General features: G+C 48.9%; 1 long non-coding RNA gene across 1 annotated transcript; it reads right to left on the bottom strand.

Annotated features, from left to right (window-relative positions):
• Positions 1-320: 320 nt before the first annotated feature.
• Positions 321-20150, bottom strand: LOC140901226 (uncharacterized). The gene is made up of 3 exons (XR_012155800.1): positions 19931-20150; positions 7045-7225; positions 321-573 (listed from the first exon to the last, which is right to left on the bottom strand). It is a non-coding gene; the product is annotated as an uncharacterized LOC140901226 (long non-coding RNA).
• Between the last annotated feature and the right edge of the window lie 1926 nt (positions 20151-22076).

Here is a 22076-nt window from a genome sequence, read left to right as displayed (position 1 = left end):
ATAATCTTTGTAAGGATATGGAGGATGAAAAATGCTTATTAAGTATTGTTATGCCTAGTATAGATCTGGACAACATATTTCATTGAAAGTGTCTTTTTTTAAATGAAATGGTTTTTTTATTTCAAAGAACATTTTCATGAAATTTTTTTTCTTTCATGCCAATTTTCTGAGTTTTCAATGAAAAAGCCACAAATGGAAACATTTCTGGTCTTTTCCTCCCTTTCTCTTCCAATAGAGAAACAGAGAAAAGGGGGAAAACAAAAGAATTTCATTTTCGATCAAATAAAATTGTGATGTAAAATCTTGATTTTTTTTCCTTTTTGGGAAGAACATTGACCATTTTTGACCGGTGCTCCAGCAGTCTCCTGTCCAAACTCCACTTCAGAGGATTACATGTCACCTACCAAAAATCCGCCAGGTACATTCAGCTGGATACACCATTCTCCTTTGCTTCTTGTCCTGCACGGTGTCATAGTGTTACTCCGCACTGCTAACCAGCAGCTTTACCTTTCAATCCCGGAAGTGAAATGACTCCTTGATTCAACACAGTAAATCGCTTCAGGATGGATGATGCTATAGAAAGGGAAGGTATTATTAGCAGCATCGCATTAGGCCTGTTAGAAACCTAAAGCACAACACTCGTGACATAGAAAATGCCACAGGGCGCTGACAGGGAGCACGGATCCTTCCCAGACGTTAGCAGGGAAGGGGCGAACGTTGTTCCTCTGGGTAGTGGAAGAACCAGAGAGGCTTATGCTGAGGACAAGACTTATAGGGCAGCAGTGCTGGGAAGCCCAGAAGACTATAAAAGGGATCGGATGGGCACAGAGAGGGCTGGGGCTGGCAGTGAGAGCAGAGCAAGAAGGTAGCCAAGGGCTTTTCTTTCCTCTTGGAAAGCTGGCTGAAGTGAGCAGGCTGGCTATAGCGTCCTTGGGTCCTACATGAATGAAAGATGTACCAGAGCCAAGCTTGGTTCATTGAGCTGCCTGGGCCCACACCTCCGCTACAAACACAAGATAGCCAATGAGCCCTGCATGTATGTATACCCCTGCCCTCTACTGATCAGAATCAGAACTGTCCAACTGTGTGTCCTGGGCCCTGCAAGGCTAATAGAGATTCTCTCTTAGTTCAAGGGGCAAGGACCTACAGTTTGTGGTCCGAGTTCTGCCTGCAGCATTGTCATGCAGTTCAAAATGGCCAGCATGCTGACAAGCAAGGATTCCCAGACTGCCAGGGCTTTGGGACAAGGTGGCTATGGTGGAAGCTGGCTCACCTGTGGATAGGTGTTTCACCCCTGTCCCTCCTTTGTGACTCATTGTGGGCTGCCTCTTCCCTGCCACTCCTCTGAGGACTGATGGATTATTAGCAGCTAGTATAAATTCAAGACCAGCCTGCACTGCAGGTGAGCCCTCTGGGGTGCATGTCAGAAAACACTCCTCACAGCTGCCACTGCTGCATTGATTCCTGGGCTCTCCAGGTTTCTCACTGGTGGCATCTTGTGCAGAAACTCAGAAATACACAACATGATATGGTCAGGGTGCACTGGGCGGCTGGCACTTCTCTTCCAGCTCCCCCCACCCTCCCTGTCCCATTCAAGGCTCAGCTGTGCAAGACTGCAAGAGAGAGTCAGGCATTCCCTACCTTTCATCTGACAGCCTGCAGAGGCAGTCCATATCACTAGCCCTCCCCCATTCTGCAGTTGGGGAAACCGAGGCAGTGATTTGCACAAGCCCCACTCATAATTGGTGGGTGAGCTGGGAATGAATGCAAGTCTGTCTCAAGATCGTAAGCTTTTTGGGTTGGGCACCACTCTGTTCACGTAGCACCTAGCACAATGGGGGCCTACTCTGGCCCTGGGGCTTCTCAGCACTCCTGCACTACAAATTATAAATAATAATCCCCAGCATCCCCTACCTCTCCATGTTCCAACCATTAGACCATGCTGCCTCCCCCCTGCAAGGACAATGACTTACCAGCTCTGACTAAACATTTTTTTTTTAAATCTTAACTCGTTAAAAGATTCATTAAGTCTAAAACGAAGCTGCCATCCATAGACTTCAGCATCAGAATCCCCAAGAGGAGCTTGGATCATGACAGCTGGCATGTCTGTGGGGGGCTATATGGGGCAGGAGGGATGGTACCTAGCACCTTCCACCACAAATGCTGTTTGGCAGTCCTGACTTTATTCTTTTAAAATAATCCCCTCCCCATACACACACGCACACTCTGGCTCTCCCGTTTCTGTAGGATGTGAAAAATCCAGGGGGAGGAGGGGAAGGGAGAAAAGCTTTGAGAAAAAGTGTGTCAATTAATTTATGATTAGGGAAATATGTTTGAGTTTGAAGATTACAGGGAGGGCTTGGTGTTCTGCAGCTGATAAATCTGTTTTATAGGGATTTTGTGAAAAGGCTTCTCCTCAGGGAGAGTTGTAGGAAAGCAGAACATAATTATCCAAAATTCCAATTTGAGTAATTACCTTCTGCCTACCTCACATTCCCTGGATGCTGTCAGTTGGCTACAGTGCTCTTCACTTCCTCCTCTTTTAAAGAAAAAAACCCGTTGTACAGGGTTGTTGTGCTCCGTTTAACCAGCTGCTGCAATTCGTCCCCGAGATGGCTGCATTTCAGTAGTGGGCTACGCAGAGCTTCTCAAAAGAGCTTCAGGGTCCATTGTTACAACAACCAGCTGCCAGCACAGTAAAAAGATCATGCTGATTGCATCCCAAGGCATCTAAACACTGGGATCTTGCTGCTCCTCAGCTAAATTTCCATAGCAGTAGATTGTCACAACCGGGGAGAGAGTATCAGGACTCCTAGGCAGGTGTCCATATTCACACAAGTAGAGAGAGAGCCAGATCTAAGCCCTGGATCCAAACATTCCCAGCACTTGGGAACATACAGTGTGGCATCAAGATCTGGATGCAAATTTTGTGGTCCAATCACCTCATGGCTCACAAGAACTGCCAGGCCCAGGCAGAGTGGCAGGGAGGCAGGCATAATGTTCCATAGTGGAGGTCATCAGTCTGGAAGAAGAGTGGTCATTGCAAGGAATCAGAGTAACAGCCGTGTTAGTCTGTATTCGCAAAAAGAAAAGAAGTACTTGTGGCACCTTAGAGACTAACCAATTTATTTGAGCATAAGCTTTCGTGAGCTACAGCTTATGCTCAAATAAATTGGTTAGTCTCTAAGGTGCCACAAGTACTCCTATTCTTATTGCAAGGAATGATGGTGCTATCTAGAGGTAGCGTGGTCCAGTGGGTAGGGCACTCGCCTGGGAGTCAGGAGATTAGTTCCGTTCTCAGCCCTGCTCCAGATCTGCTGGGTGACCTTCTCCAGTGCTTTGTCTGGCTTGTCTAGTTAGATTGTAAGCTCTTTGTCTGGAGAGCACATAACACAATGTGGCCCTGATCTTACAAAAGGAGCAGTTTGGATATTGGGGGCTGTACCTTTAAGGGCTGAGCTGGGTGGGCAGGATTCTTGCCAACCCCTGAAGCACCCAGCCATCACAGATGCCCACAAAATGAACAGAGGGGTTGTAATGGACGAGGCAGGACTCAGAGCCAGAAAGCAGAGTGGAGTGAAGTTCTCCTACCTCATTTCATTCCCTCCCTCCCTCCCTGCATTGTTCCGTGGCCTAGTTTGCAGCGAGGAGGGTCAGGAGTCCATCGCTCTCTAGGTCCCCCTCCCTAGCTGCTGAGATAAGAGAGGGTTTTACTGCAGTAGACCGTGGACAGCTTTTCTAAACATCTCCTAATGCCTCCCCAAAGAGCTAGCGAGGCTACCCTGCACATTAGTAACCAACGCACATAGCAAACAGCTTGCTCTCGCTTCCTCCCCCTCTCGTGCTCTCCCTCCCCGTCTGCCTTTCCAGAGCAAGGACAGGGTTGCCTGGTATATAGAGAAGAGTTATTCGTGCTAATAAAGCAGCCAAGGGTTTTTTCTCTCTGCTTGCAAAACTCTGTGACCCTCGCTGAACGGGAAGCAGTTTTATACATGCTCTGCTTTGCCTGTCTTGGGGCTGTCTATGACCTACCTTCACCCTGAGAGCGCACAAGCCCAGGCAGAGTAAGTGGCCTGCAGTCCACAGTGATGGGATCAGTGTTTTACAGCAGTGCCTTGCTGGGGTCATGGCCATGCCCAGAGGGCTGTATTTATCATTCAGTGCAGAGGGTCCATCCCTCACCTGCCAGGCAATTCCCCACTTCACCCTCCCCCTGCCCTTTCAAGAGATGAATTGTTGTGAAAAGCTCATTCCAGAGACATGCTCATTGCACTCGGAGGCACCTGGGGAGCAGAGTACTAGACAGGGGCAGCTGGAGAGGGTGATAACCATCTACATGGTCCAGCCAGGCAAGGAGAGAAATGACCCCTGCAAGAGAAGGTCAGGCTCTGCATCCTTAACGCATCACTGGGAAGGGCCAGAAGGCTGGGGACACAGCAATCACACTCCACCTGTAGCTGTCTCTGGTGTGGACTGCAGCAGCTGGTTCTGCAGGAATCCCTGTCCCACCAGTCAAATACTGCCCCTTCTGGAGTGGGGTACAGCAGCTGGTTCTGCAGGAATCCCTGACCCATTACTGAAATGTTAGCCCAGGCTGTGATGGAATCCAGCAGTTTGTTCTGCAGGGATCCCTGGCCCACCAGTGAAATGCAGCCACTTCTGGGGTGGAATGCAGCAGCTAATTAACTGCACACAGCAATGTGGGGTTAAGAAGCAAGAAAGAACACAGGACCCCCTTGGAACAGCCAGGAGAAATTCAGTGATGCAAAATAGAACGTGTCTAGAACAGTGGGATTAACATCACAGGCCTGGTTCTCCTCTCACAATACTTTTACACCAATGCAATTTCATTGACCTCAGAGGAGTTACTCCTGATTTACAGCAGCATCAATGAGTTGAAAATGACATCCCCTTGCTAAAAGTGTTGTGGCCTGTGTAGTGACCATGTATACAGCCAAGCACTTCTGGTTAAATTTTTCATCAATGGATCTAAAGAGACTTAAAGAGGGAGTGTCATTATCCCCTTTTTGCTGATGGGGAAACTGAGTCACAGAAAGGGGTGAGGTCTTCACAGAGTCAGCAGCAGAGTCAGCCACTGGTCCCTTAACTCCTGTTCCAGTGCCCTGGGAGTGCTGCTAAATGTCTCAAGATATAACTAACAGCCTGCAGTGAGAATCCTAGATGGCACCTGCAATTAAAGACTTCGCTCCCTGCCTCTTCTGCCATTAGCCATTATTGGGGTTACCACCAGCATCCTGGACCACTTGCACTGTCCGCACACTGATGTACAAGGCAACAGGCACAGGCTGGCAGCTTGCTCACTCTGTCATCCACAATCAGGGAGCAAGCCAAACCACCTTGTTATCAACCCACTGCGAGGGAAATCTCACACTGCGGCAGGGGGGATGGAGAGAGGGGATGAGCCCACGTGGGAGGGAGGGAATGTGATGGATTACAAGGCACAGGGCAAATATGGCAGGAGGGTGAATGGTGGCGAGCTGGGAAAGCCTCAGGGGCCCATGAAATCACACTGAAGGGAATAGGACTGCAGGAAGATGTGGGGAGACTCGGAACAGGAGCTGGCCCTTGCTCGCTTCTTAACTCTTTTGCATCATGGTTTAGATTTTGGATGCAAGTCAGCCTTAGTTGCTCCACTGCGACCAGCTGAGGATCTGGCCGGCTATCTGGCTCACACACATACCCAAACTCACCCTGCAGGGACCCCGGAGAGAGAACAGCTGGCAACAGACCCCTGAAGCTTGGATGCCCTTTGTGCTACACCCCTGTCCTCCTCCACTCTCCCAGCTCCCCACTACACCACGCACTCCAGCTTGCTGAACATACAGTACCAGACACGGCTGTTCTACGTCAGCATGGGCCAAAGGACATCGCCATGGGTCTAATGCCGCTCACAGAGGTGGGAAAGGGAGATCATTTTAGCTGGGCAGATTACAGAGCCAGGGAGGCTGGAGAGGAGGGGGTGACATGAATCGGGCACCAAAGGGAAACGGGGGTGAAGCAGAGGTTTAGCAGTGGAGGCAGGAGAAGTGATTGGAGGGAGCCTGGGTGGGAAGGGGAGAGAAGGAAAGGGAAGAGCCCAAGATAACCCCGAGGTGATGAGGTTGCATAGCCGGGGAGACTGGAGTTTTTCACAGGGCTGGGAGAAGGCTGGCGTGGGGGGTAAGCAATTTGACAATCAGCCTCTGCCATGTTTAGTGGAGGGGTGTGGTGGAACATCCACCAAGCTGGGGCAAGGCTCAAGGGCAGAAAGGCAGCACAAAGACCAGGGAGGCAGATGAAGCAACCCACGGCCCTGGGGCCAGGGGGAGTGTAAAGGGAGAAGCAGACAGGATGATGGGCAGACCCCTGGAGAGCAACAGCAGGTGGAGGGGGAGGCAGGGCAGCAATCCACCAAGGTCCCGTGGCAGAGTAAAACAGCCCCGAAAGCTGAGGCCCGGGACCGCCAGCCAGTGCCGCGGCTCCGGTGATAAAACATTCATGAGAACCTGTGCAAAAAAAATCAATTATTGTGCTTATGAATTAATGATCGCTCAGAGAATCAATCCCAGCCAAGCCCCACGCGTGCTGTACTTATAATGAACATTAGCAGGGGGAGCGCAGGCCAGCGATTTATTTTTGCAACCAAGATAGTCTCTATTTTCCTCCCCCCCTTTCACGAGCTCCATCCGAGCTGCTTGAAAGAGATCAGATGGTTTCTATGAACTAGACAAAATTGGACATGTGCTTCTCTTTGAACAGGGTGTTCATTAGGCCCCTGCTGGAAGGGTTTTCGTTCAGCAGCCCGGGCTATAAATATGTATGGGGGTAATTGTAATCGAACTCCGCAGCATTTGGCACGGGCGTGTGTCATTCTCTCAGCATTCTCGCCACACTTCCCCACAATTGCATAATAGCCTCGCGGTGACTCACCGGTAACGGGGGGGGGGGGGGGAAGAGAAAGAAAGAAAAGACAAGCCAACGAGAGTGGGAAACGACTGTCTCGGAGGCAGAGATGTGTGCCAATATTACTCTCAGGCTACTTACCGGGTGCTTGATGCTTTTGAATTTGCTCCCAGCCAGACTTTATTGCCGCTCTCTGTGGTGGCTTCATTGAAGTCGGTGGAATTGGGGACGGTTTCCAAAGCCGCCCGCCCCCCCCCCACCCGACGCCCCGGGGAGCCTTTCCATTGACTTCAGTGGGGTTGGGATCCAGCCCTCTCTGCGCCTACAATGGAAAGGAGAATTTGGATCTCTGGGGTAATTGAGTCTGATTTGGTTCAATTCAAATGCACAGCAGAGGCCCATGTGCAACGAAGGGGGGTTGCATTATGGAGCCTTTCGCTCCTACATTGCTGGTTCAAATCCAGCCCAGGTTGGAAGGGACTGCGTATTGGTACCCTTCTGGGCCTCGCCACCTGTGGAAATGAGCTGGAAGGGGGAGGTCAGGGGACAAGGAGCAGGGGGGGCTCTGAGTGGGGCAGGAAGTGGGAGGGGGTGGATAGGGGGCGGGGGCCAGGCTGTATGGGGAGGCATAGCCTTCCCTACCTGGCCCTTCATATAGTTGCGCACCCCGATGTGGCCCTCAGGCCAAGAAGTTTGCCCACCCCTGGGTTAAACCCATTGCATTGGCTTGCCTCTGCCTCTCCTCACAATAGCCGAGGCCTGGGTCACTGCAGATACATGGCTCAGACTCCTCTCTGATTTGGCTCACATGTTAACCCCTCAGGCTTCAGGCCTACAGGACCATTGCATGGCATGGCACGCCTCTGCTAGACCATTGCACATCATGCCAAAATATGGACACGATGCCACAACTTGATCCCTCTGCACCGATCCCAGCTAATGCAAATCAGCTCCACAGATTCACTGGAGCTACACCCGATTACACCTGGACCATCCGACTGCAAAAGGCTCTAGGTACTGATCATAGATCTGGATCCCTGGGATCTGGGCCCCCATACCCTGACAGGGGTGATAGCACCTGCCTTGCTGTTCTCCTCCACCGGGGCCATGTTGGAAGCAGAGAGCTTGTGCTTTTTTTTTTGGTGGGGGGGATGGTTCCAAGTCTTGTATAATCCTAACCGCTGGCTGAGACTCACTGGGATGATCCCATTGAAGGGGCTGTGGGAACCCGCAGGGTCTGATCCTGCCATGGTGCAGAGCGCTGTGCGCATCAGTGCAAGGAAAAAGGCACTAGCCATGCCTGAGAGCATGAGGGACCCTCGTCCTGCATTAGCGAGATGCTGCCGTGAAGCTGACCAGTTACTGCCCTGTAGCAGCGGCAAAGGCTGATTGGGGCACGTAGAGCTCTGAGCCTCGATAACACCATGAGGATCCTGCGTGCAACCACATCACAGACACCCCTTTTCCCTGGTGCTCTCGGGGAGAAGGGACAAAGTACACAAGTGGATTTGCTGCAGACAGGAATAACTTCCACCTCAATGTTGGCTCCTGTTCTTCCCCAGCAGCGGCTGCACCTGCAGCTCAGCCCAAAAGGACAGAAAACAATCTTCTAATCTGATGTAACATTGCGTCTCTTTACTATTGTTAGAAGTTTGTCCCCATCAAAGGCTGCTATTAATTGCTTACATAACTGCAGTATTAGTAGCTCTAACTGAGATCAGGCCCCTTTGTGCTAGGTGCTGTACATATGACCACTGTGCTGAAGAGCTTGCCAACTAAATAGAGAAAACAGAGGGGAATGGAAAACTGAGGCACAGGGCCTTGCCCAAAGTCCCACCACTGATCAGTGGCAGAACTGGAAATAGAACCCATAACATAAGAACGGCCAGTCTGGGTCAGACCAAAGGTCCATCTAGCCCAGTATCCTGTCTTCCGACAGTGGCCAGTGCCAGGTGCCCCAGAGAGAATGAACAGAACAGGGAATCATCAAGTGATCCATCCCCTGTTGCTCATTTCCCAGCTTCTGGCAAACAGAGGCTGGGGACACCATCCCTGCCCATCCTGGCTAATAGTCATTGATGGACCTATCCTAGGGTGACCAGATGTCTTGATTTTATAGGGACAGTCCCCATATTTGGGGCTTTCCTGTACAGGCACCTGTTACCCCCCATCCCCACTCCCGATTTTTCACACTTGCTATCTGATCACCCTAACCTATCCTCCATGAACTTATCTACTTGTTTGAACCCTGTTATAGTCTTGGCCTTCACAACATCCCCTGTCAAAGAGTTCCACAGGTTGATGGTGCATTGTATGAAGAAATACTTCCTTTTGTTTTAAACCTGCTGCCAATTAATTTTGTTTGGTGACCCCTAGTTCTAATGTTATGAGGAGTCAACAGCACTTCCTTATTTACTTTCTCTACACCCATCATGATTTTATACACCTCTCATCTCCCCCCTTCGTCATCTCTTTTCCAAGCTGAAAAGTCCCAAGTCTTCGGACTTGCAGCTCTGAGCTATCTTGATTTGAAACTAGGAGGCATGGGAGCTCCCCCATAAAACCGAACAATGTGAAACCAACCGATCAAACTTTCTGGAGACTCAGAAAACTAAGTCCAGGGCTTGGCTCCTCCCAGTGAGGTGAGCCCCTCGCTCCTTGTCAGCAGGCTGCGCTGCAAATGGGTTCCCTTTGTATTTGGGTTTTTGTCTGCCTAAATTTTACTTTTGTTTTTATTGTTCCTTTGTCTTCCTGTCCTTGTTTGAACAATGGTGACCCCCATGGAACCAATAATAACATGTTTCAGATCCCTTATTAAAAACACAGCAATGGCAGAATCAATAAGCATCGGCAGCTGAGGCTGTAATAAGTATAATAATTGCCATTTGGTTAACGAGTGGGGGAAGAGTGTGCGGGGCTGCTAATATCGTAATTATATGAATCTGCTTCGATCAACTGCAGCTTCAGCATCAGTGTCAGCCCCCTCCTCTCAGCAGGAATGGAAGATGCATGGTCTCCGAGTTGAAAGAAACCAGTTTCTCCTACACAGTTTCCTACGCTTTCTCATGCATATATGAGTGTGCGCACCCAGCTGATGCACCCCCTCAAGCACACTGTTGAATGTTACACATCTACACCTACCCCCCTGCACAAACACCACACACCGGCAGACTCAGAAGCCCTTTCTCTTTTCTTTCCACCATTTCATTCTGGTCTCTAACACCAAACAACAAGCAAGTCTCTGCCACCTTCTCTCATGTCTAGTAGTAACTTGCTCTGGGGGTAGCTGCACTGGGATCACTGTTTACCCACTCCAGGCTCCTCACTGGCATGCAGCGGAGTTCTGTCTGCATTAGAGCTGGGTTTGGTCTAAAACCTTTGCCACCTGCAGGAGCCTGTGGTAGAGCTGGGAGTTGAAGCTGCGTCTCCAGAGCCCCCATTGGGCGCTTTGAGCTTCCTCTTTCCAAGAGCACCTTTTCATACCCATAGCAATGCACTCTGGGGGCCCGTTTGCACACACAAATGCAAACACATTGGGGGCCTGGGCCCTCTTGTTCATAATGGCACTCTTGCAGCTGCACTGCATAGTACTCTACATGTTCACTGGCCTGGCTGTTCACAGGTCAATTCTCACAACCCTCCGGTGAGCCAGGGGCAGTAAGAATCATTATTCCCCCTCTGTAGATGGGGAAACTGAGGCAGAGATAGGAAGGCTGGCCTGCTGGCTAAAACACAAGACAAACTCAGGAGAGCGGACTTCAATTCCCAGCTCTGCTCTGGGATCCATGTGAGACTGTGGGCCTCTGTTCCCAGTCTGTGAAATGGGGAGAATAAGTCTCCTCTGGCCCACCTTTTGTCTTGTTTATTTAACTTGTAAGCTCTTCAGGGCAGGGACAGTCTCTAGGTGGGTGCAGTGCCTAGCACAGGGCAGCCCTTGATCGCACTACTAGAATGCAAATAATCTGTGACAACAACAAGAAGCAGTGAAGTACATTAGAGCTCAGAAGCGCCTGCCTCCCACCACTGGGCTTGGTGTCTCTAGACTACACGGCCATTGTCTGTTTTGCTGTACCCTGCTTTGGAAATCTGGCCCGAGCATATTTATCAGGATCCAGAAATGTGTTGCTCAATATCACAGTATCCTTGACTCAGGGTCGGGAGGGGAGTGGAGGGTATGGCGTACCAGAGTCAAAAGAACTTTTTTCCCTTCTCTACGGTTAACACACAAAGGAACTTTAAAGACAGATGAGTGGGGGGGAGTAAAAGTGGAACTCCTGACATGACATGCCCTGCCAATTAGTCTTTTAAATAGAGAGAGTTTTAAGGGTTGGGGGTGGGAGGGAAAAGCAAGAGGGGGAGGAAGAAATGCCAATTACAGTAAAGTAGCTGCCCAGAAAAAAAAATCGATATTTAATTCTGGCCAGATTGATTTGTGATTCAGACTTTCCAGCTATTCATTTTGTTTTGATCAGATTTCACGGCCACAGATTGGAGAGTTCTGGCTGTGTGCAACAGAGGATAACTATATTAAATGACACCAAATGCATTTAAGGTGAAAAAATATAGGACTTTTCCTTAAATAAAAAGAAAACGCGGTGGTGACTGGGGGGGCTGCAAATGGCCCCACCACAGAAATGAACAGCCTGTTAGCAGGAAACCTGTTCGCACCTAGCTGATGGGATTTCCTATCAGCACATAATGCTTGATCCCCTACCGTTGACACTTTTCCCCCTTCAGTTGAAAATTTCACTCTGAAAACTTTCTACTGGTCTAGTGTGTTACTTAAAAGGCTGATGATTCAGGATCACCCAGGTATGCTGTTCTGACTTCTTCCTCATGGAATAAAAGTTCTGTGATTAAGTTTTAACAGATTTATTGGCTAAAAAATCCACGGCATTGAATGCAGTGCTTAATTTGTAATGAAAAAGGTGCCGGGACTTGAGCAATTTTTTTCCTTTTATAACTGAAGTGGCAAGCCCTGAGGTGCCAGGGCTATGAGCTCCCAAGCCTAAGGGGTTCAGGGCTCAGCCCCAGCAAGCCTTGGCATACATCAAGCACTGCGATTGGAATCACTGGCTACAGCAATTTAAATGGGCTATGAGGGTGTCACTTCTATTATTCTCCAGGTTCCATAATGCAAGAACAAGGGACATTCAAGGTGGCAAATCCAACATTGATCAAAGGAAATATATTTTCATACAATGGATACTTAAACTGTGGAACTCATCGCCACAGGAGGTTGTTGAGGCTGAGAATTTAACAAGATTCATAGCAGGCTTGGATGTTTAGATGGATAACAAGAATATCCAGAGTTTATAATCATAGAAGTGGAAGGGATCTCAAGAGGTCATCTAGTCCAGTCCCCTGCACTCACGGCAGGACTTAGTATTATCTAGACCATCCCTGACAGGTGTTTGTCCAATCTGCTCTTAAAAATTCCCAGTGATGGAGATTCCACCTCCCTAGGCAATTTATTCCAGTGCTTAACCACTCTGGCAGGAGTAAATATTAAAGGTTTAGAAGGGATATAAAACCTCATTCTTCAGCGCTTAAGATAACTAGCACAGCTAGTTGGGAATTTTTCCTTTAAAAGATTTTTCACCATAAAATGCCAGTTTTTCAAAACTAAAAACTGTTCACAGAAAGGGTCAGTTTTTCTGAGATATGAAATTCATCAAAAGTTGGGAAAAAAGGTTAGATATTGTCAAAACATCCCATTTTGACATTTTTTAAAATGAAAATTTTCCTTTTTTGCTTTCAATGGACTTTTTGTTTTGAAATTTAAGTCAATTTACAGTAAAAAACCATTGAAATTGAAACAAGTGGTTTTGAAATTAACAAAACATTTTGATCGACCTCATCTGAATTCCCCGCCACCCCCCACACACAGATGTCCAGCTTGCAAAAGGTTGACTTTTCACCCTGACTTAGGTTGGGAAAAGTCTTCAAAGTCTCTGAAATTCTCACAGGAAGGGGAAGCGGTTTCCCACCCAGCTCAAGCCAATAACTCTGGGGGCTTTGGCAGGATCTGTGCTCAGTAGATCTTCCATCTGGATCTGTGGAGTTCTTGTACTTTCCTTGGAGGCATTTGGTACTGCCCATTGTCAGGGGTATTATATTGGACAAGATAGAGCAAGGTTAAGGTCTGGTAATTCCCCTCTTATGGGCCAGAGCTGCGCAATATTGGCTAGGCAGATTAATGGAAACTTGGATCACACAGATTCAGCCAAAGTGGATATCTAGCCTCCAGTGAAATGCTTAAGATGGACAGCGAGAGGCCCTGTGCATGGATTCATTTTTCTATCGAAAGTACTTATCCAGCCCCCATTACTGCAGCATCAGAGAGACGAGGCCTGTAACAGACCAAGGAATCAAACCCACATCCCAGGCTAGCACCCCAACCCGAAACACCTCTCTCATTTTTAGCTTCAGCAGTGGAAAGCATTGACACCCATGCAATTTTCTTTCGGGGCAATACTGCAGCCAGGAGCAATGGTCTACAGCCTAACTCCCTTAGGTTACAACAGGGGTTGTAAGAACTAGTCAGTGTACAGACTAGAATAAAATACGGAAATGCTAGATTTATTCTTTTCATTTAACTGACTTTGCTGTAGATGTTGGACACGCACAAAAATTAATAAGTTCATCCTGAGTTTTAATGGTCCCAGTGAAAGCATCTGCTCCCCAGCACTGGAGCCGAGCAAGCTGGGTGATATAGCTTGGTCGGATAGATGGCGAGGGAAAATTCCAGGCTGTAATTTACATAGGGTGCTTATTGATTTCATGGGCCACTGGGGCAGCAGGTGTAAATTATAGGCGTAGAGTGAATCATGCCAGTGGTCTCTTGATTATAATAGAGCTAATGTATGTGTGAGTAGATTTTTCAGACTGAGATTATGGAGAACAGAACATAGATGCTAGGGGTGCAACAGTGCCCCCTGGCTTGAAGTGGTTTCCATCATATCCAGGGTTTACAGTTTGGTTCAATGCCTCTCAGCCCCCCCACTATACCAATTGTCCTACTGCCCCTGGAACAGAATGAAAAGTCAGTGACCTCCCTGTCTCCACTTTTCTTTCCCCAATGCTGGATCTTGCCGCTGGCAGACAGCAGGTCTTGAAGGAGAGACTATCATTTCTGCAGCCTCAGGTTGAGGTCTTGTCAAAACTCACACTAAGCAGGGCTGGGCCAGCACACTGAAGATTATGTCTACACTGCAATGAAACACCCACAGCTGACCCATTTCAGCTGACTTGGGGGCTATAAATTTGAATGCAACCATTTGAGCTCGGGCTGGAGTCTAGACAAGTCCACAGACATGGGCCAGCCATGGGTATTTTATTGTAGCATAGACATACCCTAATCGGCTGGGGGCGCCTTCAAAGAAAACCTACGTTCTTCAGGAAGCGTCAGTGATTCAATCAGAAGCATGATCTCAGATTCAGCACGGAACCATAAACCGGAGGCCCTGACCACCCGTGGCTCTTAAAGATCCTTGAACGCTTTCCACAGGAGGAGAGGGCTTGACTACTGGGTCTTGGTCAAGTTTTCAGTTTGGGTGAAGTCCTTCACCAATTTCAACTGATATTAAGGTGTTCTGCACCTCCTACCCCAAACTGCTGCCAGGTTCTATGCCAGAGAAAACTACTTGCCAGTGGTAGGTGATTGAATGCCCATCTCTTGTGTTTATATACTCTGGAGTACAGGTGCTACCTCAATGTGAAAAACTAGCGTGTTGGGTTTATTTAATAAAAATAACTAGCTCTTTAAACATGCATAGTGCTTTTCATTTTTAGATCTCCAAACAGTTCTGTTGCCTTTTCTTCCTATGGGTGGAACAAAATGGAATTTGATTTTTCTCACAATTAGTGAGCCATGAGTAACAGCTCTAAAATAGACCCTAAGGAGGTAGAAAGGCACAACCACAAAAAAAACCCCACACAAATGCTCTGAGACAGCATGGATGCTGCCATGGAGAAACATGGTTTGACATGCAGAATAACTCCACCATGGGACACAACTTTAAAAAAAACAACCCTCCTTGTAATTTATTGTCGCCACTTGGAAGCCAGAAACTGAAGTCTATTTCCTTACCCACATTCCTCCCCCCGCATCTTGTATGCACAGCTACTGCAGCGTTCCTAAGTGCTAGGCCACTGGCATGGATTGCTCTTTCTAAATAAGAACATTTACACATCTGAGCTGGGACTTATCCCTCTTCCAAACCCAGCCCTCCCACTCCTTTTCACACAAGTAGTATTTGGATTTTGAAGCTGCGGGCAGCGGGGGGTGGTACATTCAGTTTTGAACCTACCAACGTTGCCAGATTCCCTTTAGTTATGCTCCTGGCTAGACTTAGAGATGGTGGTAGTGTAGGTAAGAGGCCAAAACCTTATCCACTTCTCTCTTTATTTTAATCCACTTGCAAATCTCATGTAGTTCTTTAATCAAATGCTTCTGTGCCCCTGTAATATCAAAAAACAGATGGGTCTTGAGCCATTTATTCTGGACCAAAACTACTACTTATTCCAGGGGTGTTCAGAGGTGGTTTTTCTATTAAAAAGAAGAGTAATAATAAATAAAATCAAAGCCAGCAGCCCAGTGTGAGAGAGCAACCCTGCAATAACAAACCAAGTAAAGGGATGAAAACGCCAGAACAAGTAGGAAATGGGATCAAGATTCAGAGCTGCTTTCAGCTGTTAGCCTCTCCATCCCCTATGTTATAAGGTGCCCAGTCAAGGTTGGTCTCAGAACTAGAAGGACCTTGGGTTAGACAAATACCAGGCCACCCAAAAGACTGATCCAAAGCCCACTGGCGTCAATGGAAAGACATCTTGTCTTCACTGGACTTCGGATCAGGGGATCTAAACTTTAGAACAACGAAGAAGATTGCAATAAAGACTGAAACCCACCTAGTTAGAGATCTTGACGCAAACTCTGGTATTAGCATGGCTTTTTTGAAAGGTTAGTTACCTTTCTGTGCAGACCTGCGCCCTGTTTACCAGTGAACCAGGAACCACTGTCAACATGAAACCAGGCGAAAGCCAATAGGTGCCCAGTGAGCTTTGTTTCGAATATGGAGGGGTTCACAACCCCAAAACCCAATAGAAAACTTAGACGGTGCAAAGGGAAACTATTTGCGTGATGCACTCATGCAACACAAATCCAAGTGAGCGTCACCTGTGTATGAGAGATAAGGAATGAACCAAGAGAGGACAACAGCACAAAAGGAGAGTTCCCTCGGTTTTATGTTTACCGCTGGGGCAGAGCAACAATTATCTTTGACCTACCCTAGGCGTGACCTAACTTCTCTAGCACTGCCCTGCCCCACCCCGGAGCCTCTTAAAACTATTCGCTAAGGGCTCAGTGAAGAATCCAGACTGTCACAAAGCAAACAAGACTTGCCCCATCAGCTCCTACACAGAAGGATCTTTAAGCCTTTGTTCTCATGAAAATTTATGGCAGAAGACCCTGGGTTAGGAGCAGAAATATTTTGGTAAAATAGGTCTAAAAACTTCTTTAAATGTATTGCATCTCCTAGTGATGCTGACCTCCTCTGCAAAGCTCTAGATAAGAGCTTGATATTATTATTAATTACAGAAGACACTATTTTGATCGAAGAATAATTCAGAAAAGAGGGCTCAAATCCCACAGCATGCCATGAATCCATTGAAGGGCATAGGAGCCACTTGCACTCAGCAGATCCACAGCACCACCTATGAAATGTGAGGTTCTTGCACAGGGGCCGTCATGAAAATCCTTCACACATACACACAGAGCTTTCTGCTTTAGAGGCGCTGTGCATATGTTAACAAGCATGCCAAGGGCCATTCCCCTCATTTTCCAGATGGGCACACTGTCACAGGGAAGTCAATAGACTCACCCAAGGTCACATGGAAGTGACAGAGCTGTCTTTGGGTAGGTCTACACTGCAAACTGGGTGGTTTGTCGCTGAACTGGAATCTGAGCACAAGCAGGGGATTTGTATTTGCTCAGCACCATTGAGTATTTTGCAAAGGAAACCAAGCCTTTTCCATCAAGTTTCAGGAGTTGAAGCTTGCACAGGGACATTAAGAAATCCTTTGAGCACATGTGCAGCGCTTCCTGCATTCACATCTCTGTACAGACACTAGCTAACCACCCAGTATGTCGCCACCCTCATTTTACAGATGTGGAAACTGAGTCAGAGGGGCCTAGTGACTTGGCCAAGGTCAGCCAGCAAGCAATGGACAGAGCTGGGATCCAAGTTCCAGACCTAGTCCGACATTCATCCCCCCTCCCCAGCACATCACCTTTTTGGACCAGTTGCTATTGTTACACCTTTCTAATAGTCACTGTACAACCAGAGCCTTATCTAAAAACGTGGTTCCAGAGACACCATTTCACCCACATTAAGGGTCTGCCTAGCACTATGGAGCTCTGGGCCACAACTGGAGCCTCCTAGGACCGATAGCAATACAAGCTATGATCATTCTACCCATGTCTTACGGGGCTTAACCGAAGGGAGCCCACTCATTCCCCTGCTGTGCATGGCAAACTGGACAGATATTTGCCAAAGGTGAATCTAGCTAGTTAAAATGTACTTAAAAATCAATAGAGACCTTTGAGCCAAAATGCACTCTGGCCTAGAACAATGAAAAAAATCTGATAGCTACTATCTTTCTGAGCAAGAAATGCCAGTGTACAGTGCAAAAAGGCCAGATGCTCCCAGGGCTGTGTGAGCAGCTGCCTGTTCCCACTGGGTCAGCCCAAGATGGAAGATGTAATGCCCTGAAGAAGGGTCCAGAGATATACAAGGAGAACAATGACAGAGTGGAAATCTCTTCTCCCCACAGTGGAAGGTGCAAAGATTTGCTCCCCTCAACCCTGTGGGTCCCCAAGGAACTCTTCCTTTGTACCCATTATGAGAGTGGATACTCAGTAACTTCTTGTTCCCAGCTAGAGGAACGGGACATTTCAGCCAATTATGCCACCTCCCCCTACCCATGCTGTTACCAACTCAACTGGTAAACAGTTTGCAGGGAGCTTCGCCAACACTGCTCAGGCTGCCCAGCATGGGCACATCCTCCCCTTTGGTATCTGGAGGAGAAGGAGGAAGAGAACAGCGGGTACAGATTCACCACATTAAGAGCAGCTCAATGGTTCACTGAACAAGGAGCAGAGACTGGCTTAAACAAGTGTGCTTCTGGTTAGTGTAACTTTTGCCGACTCCTTTTGGATTGAATCATTGTACTAGATTCTCTCTTCCTTGCTTTGGAAATAGTGTGCCTCAGTTTGCCAGTCTGTGAAATCGATACAACATGACTTACCTCCCTCCCTGGGGGAGAGAGGCTAGGGAGGGTTAATGCCTTAGGGGTCAGAAGATCTGCTGATGAAGAAGTGCAAAGGGTTTTAGAAAAAAGGAGGAAGGAAACAGACAGGGCAGTAATGGAAGGTGCTTGCAAACAGAAACGCAAAAGGCGCTTTACATAGTGGGAGGATCAAAAATGCCAGGTGCATGAGTTAAAAAACCCAGGCTATTAATGAAGTAGACAGGGGGCTACACTGGTACCTTGCAATCCAGCCTCATTAAGGGGCAGCGCCAGGGTGCACTGGTCCAGCAGCAAGGCTGAGACCAAAATGAAACCCCCTTTGCTCCCTGCTTCCCCCTTTTTCCCTAGGGGAAATAAGAGGCATTGGCCCATTTTGTAGCAATGGCTAATGCTGTACTTTCTCCTGCACAGGTGGGCAAGGAGTCAGTGGAGCTGAAGCTCTGCCCTCCCCCCCCTTCCCCACCCCCACTGTGGTGAACACCCCCGCTCACATCACCCTCCACACCGACTGCAGTTCTGTTCTGCGCAGCAGGGGGCAGAACGGCTCCTTGCCCAGCTATACAAGTGGGGCCTTAGCACCCCTCAGAGAGGCAGGTTTCCCAGTTGTAGGGAGTCCCTGCCAGGGGTCTCCTTACACACCCCCCACTTACTCCACTGCATGGAACATGCAGCTGGTTCACAACTCTGCAGCACATTACTGACCCTAGGAGCTGGAGTCTCCTCCCACTACACCAGAAAACACTCCATTGCATTCAGCCGTGCAATCATGAGCCCCACAGCCTGAGACCTACAAGCCAGAATCAGCTGACCCAGGCCAGCCATGGTCCTTAACGGCCATGTAGACATACCCTAACTGCCTCTCTGGAGCCATTCGCCCTTCAAACAGACTGTGGTTCTGATGCATCATTTCAGTGGCAAGAACCTGGCCAACTGCTCCAGCTCACAGGCCTTGCCAAAGGCCAACAGGAGATAGGGAGATCAGTCACTCATGGCAGGGAAAAGGAGAGGGACAACTGATAATTGCCAGGGAGAATTCATGCCCATGTGACCCAAATGACCCCTACCATCTGCTAGTGCTCACGGCTAATGAAAAATCGGGGCTGGAATAGCACCGACTGATAACATCCCCGACGGAGTAGATTATCCCTTCCTCACGCCATCAGAGATGGGGGCCTTGGAAGCAGCTGCTGCCAGACAGACTACTGATTTTCTCAATACAACACCCACGTGGGAAAGCTATTTCAGAGCTGGCTGCTACACTGCACACGCACGCTTCTCGGAGGGCTGGTGAAGAATAAAGCCACTCCAGATGCTGCTTCTACTGAAGTAGGGTTATTCCCAGTGGCCAAGCCAGGTGGGCATCTGGACAGGGTGGGAGGAATTGGATTTGATAGGTGTCCCTGCCTTTGCCTGACATGGTTTGGGTCTGGCTATGGTCAGAGAAGGCACATGACTAAGGCTAGGATCAGCTTTAGCTGGGGACCAACCCTATGGAGTCAGTGGGCTATATTAATGCCACCACTAGAGCAATGTGGTTTCGCATTCCAGGGGTGGAACGGTATTTCCTGAACGGGGCTCACCCATTCAGAAGATGAGAAGCCTATGCAGCAGGCTCTGTTGGGAACAGTCATCCCATTGCAGGATTTGGGCCAATAGCCTATTGTGTATTTTTACAGCCCCTCAGCAGAGGATCTCAGTCAAGGGTTGCTCTACTCACCGCAAGGGCGCCTCCTCCTGGCCACTCTGGGGATCAACTCTTCCCAGGTCCAGCACCATCTTCTGCCACTCTCTGCATGCCCTGCCGCCTCCCTCTCACTCTTTGCAACTCAGGGCACTCTGTCATCCTGGCTCAGCCCTCCAGCCAGGTCACTGCATGTTTTCCTTTTCTGGGGTATCAAAGTCTTTTCATCCAAGCTGGCAGTTTCCCCTTCACTGCCCAAACAGTGCCACTTCCCCAGTGGCTGATAGGGGAGACTGGGCCCACCCTCAGCTCCAGCTCATGGACCCTCTACTCAGCAACCAAGGTCTGCACCCTCTTAAACCTTGCTGCGTTTTCCTACACTGCTTCCACCTTCTTTCCCCCTCTCCTGTCCAGAGAGCAGCTACAGGCTTTCTCACTATAGCCCCAGTCTGCCCCCAGCTTCCTGGTTTTATCCTAGACCTGCCTCTTCCTTCCCAGCAGGGCTCCATTATCCTTCAGGGGTTACTCAGGACAGCTAATTGCCCTCAGCTGGGGCCTATCCGCTGCCTCATTAACCCCTTCTCGGCTGGTGTGGGACGAACACCCCATCACACACTTTTCAGACATTCATTAGGCTCCCCAGCACCCCTGGAAATGGAAGTATTAAAATTCCCATTTTATGGAAGGCAACCTTAAGATGCAGAAAAGCTAATGCAGTGGTTCTCAAACTTTTGTACTGGTGACCCCTTTCACATAGCAAGCTTCTGAGTGCGACCCCCCCCCATATAAATTAAAAACACTTTTTGATATATTTAACACCATTATAAACGCTGGATGCAAAGCAGGGTTAGGGTGGAGGCTGACAGCTCGTGACCCCCCCCCATGTAATAACCTTGGGACCCCCTGAGGGGTCCCGACCCCCAGTTTGAGAACCCCTGACCTAAGGCCAACATTTTCTAGAATTACCCCTGATTTGGGATACCCCATGCCTTGGGCCCGGTTATCAGATGTGCTGAACACCACAGCTCCAGCTGAAATCCAGGGGGAGCTGCAGGGGCTCAGCACCCCTGAAAAATCAGGCCTGAGGGTATATCGAATTGGGACGCGCACGCCGGAGGCAGCCAGAATCAGTGGCGACTTTGCAAAGATTTCTGTGCACGTGACTTGCTCAGGTCATTGGCAGCAAGTCATTGGCAGAGCTGGGAATGGAACCCCGGCATCTTGGTTCCCCCTGGCCCCTCTAAACACCATCCTCAGTCCCACTGTAACCTGCTCCCTGGGAAAATGCCCCGTCTGTTCACTCTGTCTGCTTTGGATGTTAACCAGCTCGGGAGGGTGGAAGCAGGCAAGAAGGGAACCTGGGCATTCCCAGGAGTATTGTCCAAGTGGGCTGAGGGAGGGATTCATGCTGTCTGATCATTGGGACTATGCCCAGCTCAGCCTTAGACACACTTAAAGTTTTGCCTGTTGGTGAGCGCAGTACCACTGCCCCAGGCAGCTCACGCTAGTTGGCCCACGATAAACGTGCTTAGTCTTATTTCTTCTCTTTATATGGAGCAGGCTGGGGTAAGGGGCAATGTTAGCATCCCCCCAGGGCAATGGGAATGGGAAATGCAGCCCGCTGCTCTTCTGGGAGGTGGGGAGAATGGGGCGTAAGAACAGAGGGGCCTCCAGCACTGTGCCTGTGTGTTGCTTGCACAAGGCTTTGGCAGCACTCTCTGTGCTGTCTCCTTCTTCCCCACAGCCTAATCCAGCTGTGGCCACACACAGGGGGACAGCTTTGGCTGTCAACAGCAGAGATAAGGCGAAGAGGAGGAGAGACGTGTACAGGCCTCATTTGGGCAATGAGCTCCTCTCCTCCCAGGCCACAGGGACAGCCTGCCGCCGAACTGGTACTAGCTGAAAAAGCCCCTAGAGGCTCAATCACACCTGCCTAAGTGTATGTGTGTGTGTGTTTACACCTTCGATCTTTACTGGATGGAATCAGAACTGCTCAACTGTATGTCATAGTCCCTACACTGCTCGCAGAGAAAGGAGATTCTCTTTTGGTCCCTGTGGTAGAGGAGTGTCTCAGACTTCTGTCCCCATGTCACTGCGAAGCCATGGTGTGCAGCAAGATGAGCATCCTGGATAGCTACTGTATTTGTTATGCATTTCTGATAGCCAAGACTGAATACACTGG

The sequence above is a fragment of the Lepidochelys kempii genome, chromosome 21, assembly GCF_965140285.1.
Source record: "Lepidochelys kempii isolate rLepKem1 chromosome 21, rLepKem1.hap1, whole genome shotgun sequence".
Taxonomy (NCBI): domain Eukaryota; kingdom Metazoa; phylum Chordata; order Testudines; family Cheloniidae; genus Lepidochelys; species Lepidochelys kempii.
The sequence above is the reverse complement of the archived record's forward strand: the minus strand, read 5'-3'. Positions and strand labels throughout refer to the sequence as shown.